The 15,000-nt window shown below is 35.9% G+C and overlaps 2 long non-coding RNA genes across 2 annotated transcripts in view; one reads left to right on the top strand and one right to left on the bottom strand.

The window, feature by feature from the left end:
* The first annotated feature begins 3,360 nt into the window (after positions 1-3,360).
* Positions 3,361-15,000, top strand: part of LOC118766628 — a 16,763-nt gene continuing 5,123 nt past the window's right edge. The window contains exons 1-3 of the long non-coding RNA XR_005002565.1: positions 3,361-3,479; positions 10,892-10,894; positions 12,665-12,673. This is a non-coding gene — a long non-coding RNA (uncharacterized LOC118766628). The remainder of the gene's footprint in view (positions 3,480-10,891; positions 10,895-12,664; positions 12,674-15,000) is intronic.
* Positions 7,973-15,000, bottom strand: part of LOC118766629 — a 15,732-nt gene continuing 8,704 nt past the window's right edge. The window contains exons 2-3 of the long non-coding RNA XR_005002566.1: positions 14,780-14,782; positions 7,973-8,102 (exon numbers count right to left, since the gene is read on the bottom strand). This is a non-coding gene — a long non-coding RNA (uncharacterized LOC118766629). The remainder of the gene's footprint in view (positions 8,103-14,779; positions 14,783-15,000) is intronic.

Genomic DNA, 15,000 nt, shown 5'->3' with positions numbered 1-15,000 from the left:
ATATATATTTCTACATATACATATATATATGTATATATATGTATATAGGGAGAGAGAAAGAAAAAAACAGAGAGATGTAGATATGGATACATGTTTCTATATGTATGCGTAAATATGCATTTACACTTGCATACATATAAACAAATATGTTTTCTTATACATAGGCATATACACACGCACACACACACACATACACACGCACGCAAATGCGCACGCACACACTCACACACGTGTGTGCGTAAATGCACTTAACTAATTTTCGAATAAATCCATCTAGAATATATCATCCATTGAATTTTCTCCCCGATTCCCAACGCCTGTTTCGAGGAGTCTTATTGCATGTCTAAGACAAACATATTACTGCTGCATATGCACGAAATATATCTCCTTGGAAGTTTTCGCTAATAATCATAGGAAACACAAAAATGAGCGCAACACTTTGCAGCTATCTGAGATCAAGACATCGACTAGTCTTCTTCGCTTGTTAAACTTTCTCTAAGCCCTGCAAATTTTCTCCAGGATTAAGAAGCATTCCAGAAAGCTATTCGACACTACTATAGGTGCTAATGACTCTTCTGAGTTTGGAAACCGCATTAAACTTTGTCCCCTTCGCAACATGAAGGCTACCACGTCATATTATATCTCTAAATACAATTGTAAATTTGATTTCTTTATTTCTATAATTTCCTCGTGTAGATTCTGCAGTTAAGTTCTAGACTTACGATGCCGCTACCACGATGCCGCTACCAGTAGCAACGGAACTCACCAAAAATTATTAAACTCTACTCTCTGCATTCATTTAAATTGCAGTGAGTAGCTTACTCCGAAAGGTTGATCGTAGTTATAATAATTCCTTCATAAGTCATTCGTTCTCCACTGTGGTTTTATGGAAATCTCCACTATGTCACTTTCCTGTTTACCTTTATAATTCTATCCTAGTAGTTTTTTCTATAAACCCAAAATTCATTTACAACTGAAATTTCTTAAATTTTGGCAACGCATGGTATATTTAGCAATTCGAGTTTATTCAATAAAATCGCCATTGGCTTTAACCACGGCCTCTCCAGATTCTCATGCAGCTCTTTTGGACAGTGTCCTTGTTTTAGTTGGTGAATGCTGCCCTAATCCTTGACTTCAGTTCATCTTTGGTGTTACAAGGAGTTTTGTTAGTCTCTCGCTCAACTGCGCTCCACACGTAGTTATCAAAAGGGTTGCAGTCTGGGGAGTTAGGTGGCCAGATGTTAGGGGTGATGTGATCGCAGAAATTTCTTACAGCTATGGTAGCGTTCTCCTGCTTGTGTCACTTGATGCAGAGTCTTGGTGCCAGATATAGAATCTTCAACTAGCCACCCTCTTGACCCAGGGCAGCACTGCCTTCTCTAGGCACTTGATGTAGGTCTCTGTGCTGAGTCTGAGGCCACGTGGGAAGATGAATGGATGCATAACATCATCAATAGTGATCACGCCAAACACCATGATGTTGACTGGATGTTTGATTTTTATCACTCTCGGTACATGTCCTCAAATTGCACTTTCCTCAGATTGACACCCAAACACTCTGAAATCTTCGTACTGGAGCGAATTCTAAGCAGTACAGTATGCCGTTTCCAAATTTTTGGCTCAGTGAATTGCGTCATGGTACTGTCTTTCTCACAGACGGTGTGCAACTAATCCTACTGTAATGAGTAGTCGACAATATCAAAAACAAACAATGCACATACGTGAAATTAAAAATATAAAATATAAGATATGCATAGGGTTTTTATTGAGGTCTAAATAGGTAGAGTTGTGAGGTTCATGCATTTCTAAAACGTATATATAAGTTAAAGAAAATGAAATGCCCTTAAGGGATTTAAGTGGAAACTAACTCACAGAACTTGCCGCCTGTAGCAAACTTTCGGCTTCATTTGAAAATGAGGATGATGCAGCGCTTAGAATGAGAGACGGCTACATATCTGATTTGGGAGATGTTTATGGCCAAGAGTTTTAATGAAATAGCTTTTGCTAATACAGTTTCATTTCGATGGTATTGGTTATATTCTCAGCATTAAACGCCTTGATTCCTCTATAAGATGTCTGACTAAGGCGCTAAAGTTCAGATAATAAAAGGGTTAGAGATTATTACTGTTGTGACAACAACTAGTATAAACGACCGTTTACTGGATTTCCTCGTTGGTGCTAAAAGCAACAAAAGTATCCATAAATATTCAACATGTTGGTAATATATAGCCTCTAAGAGAACGAGAAGAAGGGGAAGTAACGGTAAAAGGTCATAGTTACTAACTGCAGCAAGATACACATAAATCTTTCTCCTGTTTTATTTCTAGAGATCAAACGGTGTGTTAGTTGGAAACGTCCTGAAAATGAGCAGCTGCACAATAATTTGTAGTGATTTCAAATTAACAGTAAGATATGGTCTTTAAACATTTCGATCAATAATCACCTAATATTTAAATGAATTTCATGATTATTCAAATGCATTTAGAATAACAAAGGTGCGTATCACGAACTTTTAAAAACGAAAATAAAAATAGAGAATTAATTAAAAAAGCAAAAACAAAACTGAAGCAACAAACAAAACCGCAACGCATTCAATGAATTACAGGGGAATAAAGAGATCAAAGTTTCGACATGTTTATGAACGAAGTTCCCCCTCACGCCTTCAACATTTAGACTAATTGTCAGATTTTGTGCTAGGCATTTTACATAAATAATACCTCACACACATGCACATGCATACTTACACACCCACCCAAACGCACACACACACACACACACACACACACACACACACACACACATATATGTGTGTGTGCGTGTGTTAGCGCGCGCGTCTGTGCAAAGAAAGGGGAGGAAACAATTCAAAGTCTCTAATAGAAGGATTTATTTATTTCAAAATAACATTATCGTCACATGCCGTCCGTCAACAGGCAAATGGGGGATGAATAAACGTTGCTACACATTCACGAAATAAAAGCAAGAGAATACTATATCCATATATATATATATATATATAAGTTTCTATTTCTCCCTCTCTCTATATATAGATATATATATATTTCTATTTCCATATGCATATTTGTATATATATGCATGTGAGTCTATATCTATCTATCTATCTATCTATCTATCTATCTATCTATATAATATAATATGAATATAATATAATATAATATAATATATATATATATATATATATATATATATATATATATATATATAGATATACTACATACATAATACATACATACCACACACACACACCACACACACACGTATATATATATATATATATAGCCTGAACCGGATAAGCTACTCATATTTTGCGGAAAAGTGTTGGCGGCCGGTTATTAGACTCAACAAATTCTTCCACAAATTTAAGATATATAGAAATCTCGCTTTATGAGACGCTATCATGCGTTAAATTCAAATTACGATGAACGTAAACAAACAAACTAAGTTTGCTTTAGAAACGTTGAGTTAAAGAATGTTAAAGAAGTGATTTTAAATTCTCAAACGCAGGGTAATGCTAATAATATAGCCTTAACAGGATAAGCTACCCCCATTTTGCAGAAAAAAGTGTTGGCGGCCGGGTATTATGCTATATATCTTAAATTTGTGGTGTGGGCGGGTTAGCTTAATTGGTTCAGAGAACCGCGACGCGTAATCACGGAGGTGTGAGTTCGAGTCTCATAGCTGGCCGCCAACATATTTTTCGCAAAATAGGAGTAGCTTATCCTGTTCAGGCTATATTATTAGCATTATCCTGCGTTTGAGAATTTAAAATCACTTCTTTAACTAATTTGAATTTAATATATATATACATATATATAACATAGAAATGAAAGATAAAATCACGTTAATGACTATACAAGGTAGTCAGCATGCAATAAAATATTGTAGGTAATTTATATATTAATAATTATATATATATATATATATATATTCAGTTCCAAATATCAGGCGTGGCTGTGGTAAGTGTTTGTGTAAAATATATTTTCTCTTTTATCTTTAAATTGTTGCAGTCATTGGATTGCAGCCACGCGGCAGGATTTTCAGTCGAAGAAATCGATCACAAGTATGTACGTACGTATATGTATGCATGTATGTATAGCGCATATATATATATATATATATATATATATATATATATATAGATATATATATATATATGTCCCTTTCTTCTTGAAGCTGTCTCCGACCGAAATGCAATGCACATGTTGTGCAGTAAATCTTTGAATCCGACAACCTTTAGTTGAACTTCAGTTCCATGTTCTGTACCTCTGCTACTAAAATATTTGTAGTTGAGTATTCTTAGCCCGCCATCAAGATTCGTATCGATCCAATATGATAGTTCTTTTTCTCAGTTATATAGCAGTTCCCAGAGCCCGTACTCTACCATGAGCAGCAACAATAGAATTATATGCAACGCGTCCATAAATATCCGTCTTTAGAACTTCTCTTCCCTTCAACACGTAATTTGAGATCTAATTGATATAAACATATACAAGTCTATATCAGTATCTCTGTGTGTGAGTGTGCGCATGCGTATGTCAATATCTCTACTGTATATTTTATAATATATACTGTGTTTATAAGATATGTATGTATGCACACACATACACACACACATATATATATATATAAACGTGTATGTATATATATATGTATATATCATGTGTTTATGTCTCAGTCTTCACACTTCAGCAAAGTCATGGAACGGATAGTCAGAGGGAAACTAATCGCATTCCTTGAAGAAAATATCTTGCTGAGTGATACCCAGCGTGGTTTTCGACCAGGTAGGAGCTGCCTGACCTAGCTCTTACAACGTTATGACTGGGTGTTGAGGCAGTTACTCAACAAATCAAATGTGGACGTAATCTACCTTGATTTTGCAAAGCTTCTGACAAGGTGGATCACGGTATGATATGCCACAAACTGCGTGGACTTGGCATAGCTGGAAAACTTGGAGAGTGGTTACATGACTTCCTGAAAGATAGGAGTCAGGCTGTAGTGGCTTGTGGAGCAACCTCTATGAACACACAAATAGTGAGCGGTGTTCCACAGGGCACTGTCTTGGGACCACTGCTTTTTATAGTGGCCCTCTCAGATATAGCCTCTAATGCCTGGATAGTCAGCCTTGCAAGCTATGCAGATGACACGAAAGTCTCGTAGAAAATACAGAACCCCAGTGATGTTGCAAACCTGTAGCAGGAGTTGAACTCAATTTACAGATGGGCTGAGGGTAATAATATGCAGTTTAATGCTGAAAAATTCCAGGCCCTGCGCTACCAGCATCCAGAACTGAATATGATGGCGGGCTAAGAATACTCAACTACAAAAATTTTAGTAGCAGAGATACAGAACATGGAATTGAAGATCTACTACAGTTGTCGTATTCAAAGATTACTGCCACAACATTGTGCGTTGCATTCCGGTCGAGACAGCTTCAAGAAGGAAAGGACATATATATATATATATATATATATTATTATATATATTATATATTATGTATGCGCTATACATACATACATACGTACGTACGTACATACTTGTGATCGATTTCTTCGACTGAAAATCCTGCCGAGTGGCCGCAGGGTACACCGGTCCACAGAGAATTTCAATCTCAGAGCCTTAGTCAGTGAGGGACCTGGGTATCGACATGAGTGATGATACTTCTTTCCAAGTGCACATTACCAGGATGGCGACAAAGTGCAGACGACTGGAAGCTAAGAACATTCAGAACCAGAGATAAGGAAACCATGATGGTCCACTGGCGGACATTCGTCCTCAGCCGCCTGGATTACTGCTCACAGCTATGGTCACCCACCAGTGTGAAATTAACAGCGGACGTTGAAGCAATCCAGAGAAGATTCACAAAGAAGATCGTCTCTTTGCAACAGCTCAGCTACTGGGAAAGGTTGAAACAGCTAAGACTCTACTCCCTGGAGAGAAGACGGGAGAGGTATGCAGTAATATACATCTGGAAGATCCTGGAAGGAATTGTACCAAATTTTGGCATTGAAAGCTACACCAATTCCAGAAGGGGACGACACAGCATAGTGCCAAAGGTCCCAGCAATGCCATCACGCTTAAGGACCAGTTACTGCAACAGCCTGGGTTTCAAGGGCCCACAGCCTTTTAATATTCTCCCAAAGAGCCTGAGGAACTTGCACAAAGTATATATATGGATTTTAAAATCAAAGCTGGGCCTCTTCCTGTCGAGAGTCCCAGATGAACCTACCTCACGGCAAGTAGAGGCACATGGCCTGGTGGTTAGAGCAGCGGACTCGCGGTCGAGGGATCACGGGTTCGAATCTCAGACCGGGCGATGTGTGTGTTTATGAGCGAAACACCTAAGCTCCACGCAGCTCTGGCAGAAGGTAATGGCGAACTTCTGCTGACTCTTTCGCCACAACTTTCTCTCACTCTTTCCTCCTGCATCTTGCAGCTCACCTGCGACGGACCGGCGTCTCATCTAGGTGGGGAACATATACGCAAAGGAAACCGGCCCTTATGAGCCGGGCGTGGCTCGAGAAGGAAAAACAAACAAACAAAGCCTCATGGCAAGAGGTGCACATGAGGGTAGCTATATTAAACTCCATGCTTCATCAAGTGCCACATATTAGAGAAGGCTCTCAGTAATATCAGTGTAGCAAAACAGCGGTGTGCATCAGCATGGCTACAGCTCTGAGCTGAAACTAAAGAAAAAAATATATATGTATTATATAGATATATATATATATATATATATATATATTATATATATATATATATATAAATATAGATATAGATAATATTATATATATGTATACATTATATCATATATATATATTATAATATATATATATATATATATTATACATACATACATATATATATATATATATATATATATATATATACATACATATATTATACATGAAATGTATAACTATATATGAATATATGTGGTGATATGTATCTATATATATATTCTCATGCATTTTAGATATTATATATATGTATATGGATATATATATATATATATATATATATATTTATATGTGAACATGTGTGTGTGTGTTTGTGCTTATATACTCACATAGGTGTGTCTTTATTTGTGTGTGCATTTGTGCGCATGGGAGTATGTACATCTTTCATCTGGTTCTAAAATTTAAACCCGCGGATGTTTTGAATATTTATAAAACATTATTACTATTTCAACCGGATGTTCCCTGCCTCTGTAAAAAAAAAAGAAAATTTAAAAAAATACTAAAACAAATAAATATAAAATAGCCAAAAATAGTTTCGTTAATCATACGATAATCTTTTCCTTTTGGTTGTGTGTGTGTATGTGAATGTTTTTCGTGTTAACTGTTTTTTTTTATTTCTATACTTCAATTTTTATTTCTATATTTATTTATTTTTTTGTCGCCAAGTTCCTTGATGTTTAAAAAAGAAGATCAAATCGAATTAAATTCGCAAGATTTGACATGACCCCTGTAATTTTAGCAAAAGAGCTGTGAAATATTTTAAGCCGATTAATTTTGATGAATTGAAATTCTGTTGGAGAGGTCATGTAATCCAAATCAATATTATGGCAGTCTTTTGGCGCGCTCGGTCTTCGTTTGTGACCATAATTTGCATATCAACTTTTATGGCTCACATATTCCATTCGATAAAGATTTTCTACAGAAATGAAAAAAAAAAATCTAGATTTACCGTAGTGAACAAAAGTGCACGCAGACTTCAGAAAGTCGAATATACATATATGTCTATATGTTATATAAAGATGTATATATATATATTATATATCTATATATATATATATATATATATATATACTGGTGTGTCTGAGGACAGTTATTTTCTTTTTGTGCCTTATAATGTAAGACACTTTTTTCTTATTTTTATTTTCCTAAAATTTTCGTTGCGTCTTGCAACCCTTTCAATTGTCTTGACTCTGTCCGTTATTTACACTGTCTTCCCTCATTTATTAAACTCGGTAATGTAATTGCCACGCAATGAAAAAACACTTGCGTATTAATTATTGGGTATTCTACCAGCAGTATATTGGATAGATATTATCCCTTATTTGGTTGGATTCACAAACTCTAACTCTCTATCGCCATAATAGATCGTTAGCCACTACAAACATTTTTTTTCTCTACTTGTTTCTCTCCTTGTTTTTCCTGTGTCCCTTTCTGTAGAAGAGCGAAGGCTCGAAGCCTAAAAGACTTTTTCTATTCCTGAGCGTGATTCTAATACATATGTTTGTTTTGTACACCACCTGTCTTCGTCTTTTGTTTTTTTCGTAAACTCTCCCTATAAAGATATATATATATATATATATATATATATACGTATGAAATATGTAGATATTTATATGCATCTATAAATATTTATATAAATATATATACATACTAATATATTCTTAAACACATTCACACACACACACATGTATATATATTCGACCAAATATTCAACTATTTGCAAATTGCATTTTCTGTCATATGCGCTATTGTTTTATATTGTCAAATGTCGGAAGAGATTGAAATTTCAAGTTCCAGAAGGAATATGTGTGCTGATGGTAAAACAGTTTGAATTTATTTGTAGTCATGCGACAATCACATAGAAATGTATTACGTGTTAAGATCGCAACGCGTTTAGTGCCAAATAGTCTTCTGGAAAACGAACAAACCCGCTCCCAGAAGATTAATGTTGCTTCCACGCTTAACACTGAAACTATGGATATGATATCAGCAGGACACCAAATCCAAAGGAAAAGTCAAGAGAAGGACTGTGGTCTCTGCACTTCTTTTGTCGACCGGAAAAAGCGCTTTAATGGCGGTCAACAGGGATGGCTTTTAGAAGATTATGAAGATAAGAAAATTTGCCTGTGTCACTATGATCATTCAGGAAATCACGACAATCCCCTTACTTGATGACAGAGTGACATCTGTCGATTTTAAGTGACATATGACATCAAACAAGGCTGTGTCGTAAGTTTCACATATCTGAAGAATGAACTGAAATTCGTCAGCGTGAACTGCACACATAATCTTAACTCGTAATGCTATGATGAAGATCAAACGCCTGGTAGTATATTGCTTCTATTTCTTGATTCAACCATTCCGACAGAAAATAATAGATACATTGCGTTCATGTGTACTAAATAATTAGATAAATACATATTCGTACGTATAGACTGCAAATGTCCATAGAGACAGAAAATATCAGTGGTAAAATCTCTACTTATAAGAATACTTAGATTCACTTCCACAAACGAAGCTCTAGATAAAGAAAGCTATAGAATAAACGAAACACTAATCCTGAACGGATAATCTGACAATAATAGGTCGAGCTATAATACAACGTAACAAATACGTCAGACAACAAAAGTACATCTACCATATATAAAATGTATGATATATGTCAAATGTATACTAACTACAGAATAGATGGTGATGTCATTAAAATGCTTCGTAAAGCTGAGCTTAACAGGTATTACACCATTTATATTCTGTTCTACTCTAGGCACAAGGTCCGAAACTTTTGGGGAGGGAGGCCTGTCGATTAGATTGATCCCCATTACTCAACTGGCACTTAATTTATCGACACCGAAAGGAATTCGAACTCAGAACGTAAAGACAGACGAAATAAAATTGATATTAAAATAACACTAAGGCGGCGAGCTGGCAGAAACGTTAGCACGCCGGGCGAAATGCTCAGTAGTATTTCGTCTGTCGCTACGTTCTGAGTTCAAATTCCGCCGAGGTCGACTTTGCCTTTCATCCTTTCGGGGTCGATTAAATAAGTACCCGTTACGCACTGGGGTCGATGTAATCGACTTAATCCGTTTGTCTGTCCTTGTTTGTTCCCTCTATGTTTAGCCCCTTGTGGCTAATAAAGAAATAAGAAACGTTAGCACACCGGGCGGAATGCTTAGCGGTATTTCGTTTAGCGTTACATTCTGAGTTCAAACTACGCCGAGGACGACTTTGCCTTTCATCCTTTCGGGGTCGATTAAATATCAGTTACGCACTGGGGTCGATGTAATCGATTGAAACCCTTTGTCTGTCCTTGTTTGTCTCCTCTATGTTTAGCACCTCCTGTGGGCAGTAAAGAAATAAGAATCGTTAGCACGCCGGAGAAAGTGTTTACCCGCATTTCGTCCGTCTTTACGTTCTGATTCCAAATTCCGCTGAGGTTGACTTTTCCTTTCATCCTTTCAAGGTCGATAAAATATGTACCAGTTCAGCCCTGGGGTTGTTGTAATTGACTTTACCCCTAACTTTGAAAACAATGTTATAGCCCCACCAAGGCGTCGTTCTGACAGAATCGGTAGCATCTAGGGGAAAATTCTTGGCGGCATGTCGTCTGTCTTTTACGTTCTGAGTTGAAATTCCGCCGAGGGTGACTTTATATTAAGCCCCACTAACATTGAAATCCTTTTCAGCAATAATAATTATGAAACATGATAACGCGGAAACAAGCTACCATTGACCAAGTCGTTTCAGAAATTGTATTGCAAATTCGAAAGTTATTAATATCACGACTTCAACGGTTATATTAGTCATAAAATACGACACTCCATCGCCGTCATAGCATAGAGCGGGGAGCAGTTATAATGCGCTATATCAAATCACAAAATAAAACTAGATAGAAAAATAAATAAGGCAATATATCTAGGAAGAATTCTCCACGTGATAATGTTTTGTTGAAGAAAATTATTCTTAGTATACGAGGTCTGATCAATAAGTATCCGGACTGTCACCATAGTAACAAAGGATAAGCACGCGGAATAAAGCCGCTCTGCAAAGATAGACCTTGAGCTCTGCTCTGTACGTGCACTGAGTTTTAACGCCCTAGATCACTTCGGCTGTTTACAGCAGTGCTTGGAATGAAGGATGTAGTGTGTAATCATCGCATTTACGACGACAGAGAAAGATGTCATGGCGACACCTGCTCAGAAGCCTTTGCAAAGTTGCGGAAAGCGAATGGAGAGGAGTGTATCATAGGATGTGCCGCTTAGTTACGGTTTAGTTCAGTCCATTATCACTGAAGATTTGGGCATCAGACGCGTGCGTCTGCCATGTTTGTGCCAAAACTGCTTTCAGCTAACCAAAAAGATACTCGGTTTCAGTGGTACAAGATCTGTTTGATTGTCTCGAGAAGGATGAAAGCTTTTTGGAAACTTTGCGTAGGCCTCTGAGCAGGTATCGCCAAGCTTTCGGCAAAATCCAATGCAGATTCTCTGCTCAACTTTCTGTCGAAGTCAATGCGACGATCATACGCTACACACCTTCCTTCGAAGCATTACTCTAAACAACGAAAGTAAGCTAGAACGTTAAAACTTAGAGCGCGTGCGCACCAGAGTTCAAGGTCAATTTGTGCCAAACAGCTTCACCTCGCATTCTTTAGCTTCGTTAGTATGGCAACAGTCTGGATATTTATTGATCAGACCACATAGTAATATACATAAGTGATACTCGTAGCACTGCACAGCCTTAAATATACGCACTGTAAACATGTAATAGTTACAATCATACGATTCACGATGTATTAAATTTTAAATCCCATCAGACCTAACTACAAAGAAAAAATAGGCACACACGCCAACATCACTTCATTTTGAAGATGATATTATGAAATCTATAAACACGTGTAGCTTAGTGGTTAGAGTGTTGGACTCATTATCGTAAGATTGTGGTTTCCATTCCTTGACTGGGTGGCGCATTGTGTTCTTGAGCAAAACACATCATTTCACGTTGCTTCAGTTCACTGAGCTGGTAAAATTGAGCAATCCTTCGACGGAATTTATACCTCATGGAAACCGGGGAACTAGTCCTTATGAGTCGGCATGATTCGAGTAACTTTCACTTTAATTTAGGATTCACACCGAAGCAGACTACTTTATGACCTTAGTTAATGACCATGTCTGAGCCTGATATTACGATTTGAAAATAAAGTTTGTATCGTTCGCATACAAATCGTTGATTGAATCACATACACATTCCATTAACTGGGAACTCTCCTGAATTAACATCTCTTCGGTTCCCGCTTTTGCACACAGACACAGCACACAAGCACAAACATTAATATTTTTTTAACAACATGCTATCCAATGGTTATTTTTTTGTTTAGTGTTAAGTGCCATCCTCAGTAAAATCAATGCCAATGAAACACCGGATCTGTTTTCACAGATTTAAATACCTTTGCTATCAAATTGTTCAATGATGGCGCGGATATAGAAAGTTTTATGTTTCGTTTCATTGCAATAAATCTTAAAACTAAATGTTATATAAACGGAGCACGATACTTTTCCTAGACTAGATAAATTTAAATGAAGCGTATGTTCTTTATCACGCCTGCCGCCTTTTCAACTCTATTTGTTTAAACAACGCCTTTACGCTAGTTTCTACGTGGCCCTTCAACCTGTTAGTAATATCAGACACATCATTCCTTTAGAACATACATTTTCTCCTTGTGTAATATCAATGAAGGTCTTATGTAACAGCAAATATAATGCATTTCGGTAGGAGCGTCAACCACAACAACAACCATCACAATCATCTGATATCCTTCAATATTTCCCTTGTATCAAAGTTAATCAGTTCTTTATGTTAGGGCTGATTAGTTCCCCGTAAAAGTTTATTAATTCTTCATAAAGATTTATTAGGTCTTAAGGGTTAATATACAGTAATAAGAAGAGAGCAAACAAATAATAGATGCGAACAGCATATCAGTAAAATATGTATGTGCGTATATATATATACATACATACATGCATCCATTAATATATATATATATATATAAATAGATAATACTTATCTATTTTTATATGTATAATTCTACACCTATGGGGCTTTATTTTACTGAAAAGTAATATATTTGTATTGCATTATATATATATATATATATATATATATATATATATATATATATATATATTATATATATATATATAAATGCAATGCAAATATATTGCTTTCCAGTAAAATAAAGCCCCATAGGTGTAGAATTATACATATAAAAATAGATAAGTATTTGTATCTCTCTCTCTCTCTCTATCTCTGTATACCGTTGGCGATTTTTGTTCCTCTGTCTTCCCTTCTCTGGATCTTTCCTTCTCCTATGTTTCCCACGAAGAGCTCCGCTCGAAACGTTAAATCCTCCTTCTTCCTTCTTTCCTGAGCGTCCAATAATGCTATATTTGTTCCACGTCCTCGCGTTGTTGTGTTTTTTTTGTGTTTTCTTGTTTGGATTAACTATTATATATATATATATATATATATATATATATATATATATATATATATATATATATATGTATGTAGATATATATGTGTATTTATATATGTATGCATGCATGTATAGTTTGTGCGTATATATTTATATATATATGTATATAGTATGTACGTATGTATGTATGTATGTATGTATGTATGTATGTATGTATGTATGTATGTATGTATCTATCTATCTATCTATCTATCTATCTATATATGTATGTGTGTGTGTGTGTGTGTGTGTCTGTGTGTGTGTGTGTGCGTATGTATATACATATAAATATAAATTAAAACCAATCAAAGGATATGCTGAGTATGTCTATGTGCTGGGAATAACAGTCAAAAATCTTATTTAAATCGCCGAAATACACTTAATAATAACTACAGAAATCAACGGTCCGAAGGTAAACGGTCGAAGACAACCTCGCAGCATACATTCAAGTATGGACCGGTTTCTGGACTGGCATAATAGCCTCACCATCCTCAGCACACATTACTATGATAGAGAGCCTTCCCACACCGTCATATATATATATATATATATGTATGTGCGTATTTCTGTATGAACATTACAATATTCTTGTAATTATTTATATTGTTATTGGCAGATGAAATGAACAGTAAATACACAGATATGTTAGCACACTGGGACGATGAAATGACATCATTATGCTATAAATTAGTTTAACTCTCTTGACGACATTGCTTCCGAGCAGAAGATATATTTGCGTGTTTGATTTACTATTTGTGTTTTCTTATGAATATTTATTTCAATATGTTTTCAACAAGATAAGAGTTTTTCGTTAATCGAACTTTTAAAGAATATAACCAGCTGTCATTTGTTTAATCCCCGTCTCCTGCAGTTAACTTTAAGTGAAGTTTATTAAGAATGTGACACACTTCTAATAAACTCTAATTCCTATATAATTGTTGTCAAGTATTTAGGCTTCTGTCTAAACACATTCAGGCTCACGTAACATTAAAAAAAAAATCACTCCTCAACTGTAACGAGTCTGTCAATAAAACTCCACTATCATAACAGCTGCTTTCACGGTATGTGTTAACAGCTCTGTCATTTCATTAAATATATTGACAAAAGATTATATTCCTCCTTCAGTTTCCAATCCCCTTACTAAAGGCAAGGAAGTTGTTAATACTGATAAAAGAAGCTGCCCTATCAAGCAAAATTACTGATAGCGTAACCATTAAGCGTGCGCTCAGAATTAACATGTTAGCTCTTGTTTCATCGAAATAATATGACTTATCTCTTGATATGTCGGACAGTTTTCGTTACTTGTTATTGTATCTGCTAAAGAATACAGCTTTCAGCGTTAAAATAGGCTGCAATTATCCTAGATTACTGGCGGTGGCTTGTCTTTTGGTGTCGTAACACTTGCAAGCACACGACTAGGCGAACGGAAAATGCTTTCATTGCAGCAGGTTGTAATAAATTGTTGTTGAACACATGCGTATTCTTGTCACCCGACAAACTTATCTTTTCTAACTTCCTTTATGGCCTCTATCTGCAGCATATTGTTCTAACAATAGCCTGGCCATAAACAAAGACTGTTGAATGTTTAAACCTTTTTTGTTATTATTTGTTGCTCTTTGTTTGTGCTTCTTCACTTAACGAAGGTACATTTCTTTCTTCAGCGATGGAGTTCAACGTACTTCTTTTTTTTTTTTGTAAATATAATTATACAAGCATTTGTAGCCTTCAAAATAC

This window comes from Octopus sinensis, linkage group LG16, assembly GCF_006345805.1.
Source record: "Octopus sinensis linkage group LG16, ASM634580v1, whole genome shotgun sequence".
Lineage (NCBI taxonomy): Eukaryota > Metazoa > Mollusca > Cephalopoda > Octopoda > Octopodidae > Octopus > Octopus sinensis.
The sequence above is the reverse complement of the archived record's forward strand: the minus strand, read 5'-3'. Positions and strand labels throughout refer to the sequence as shown.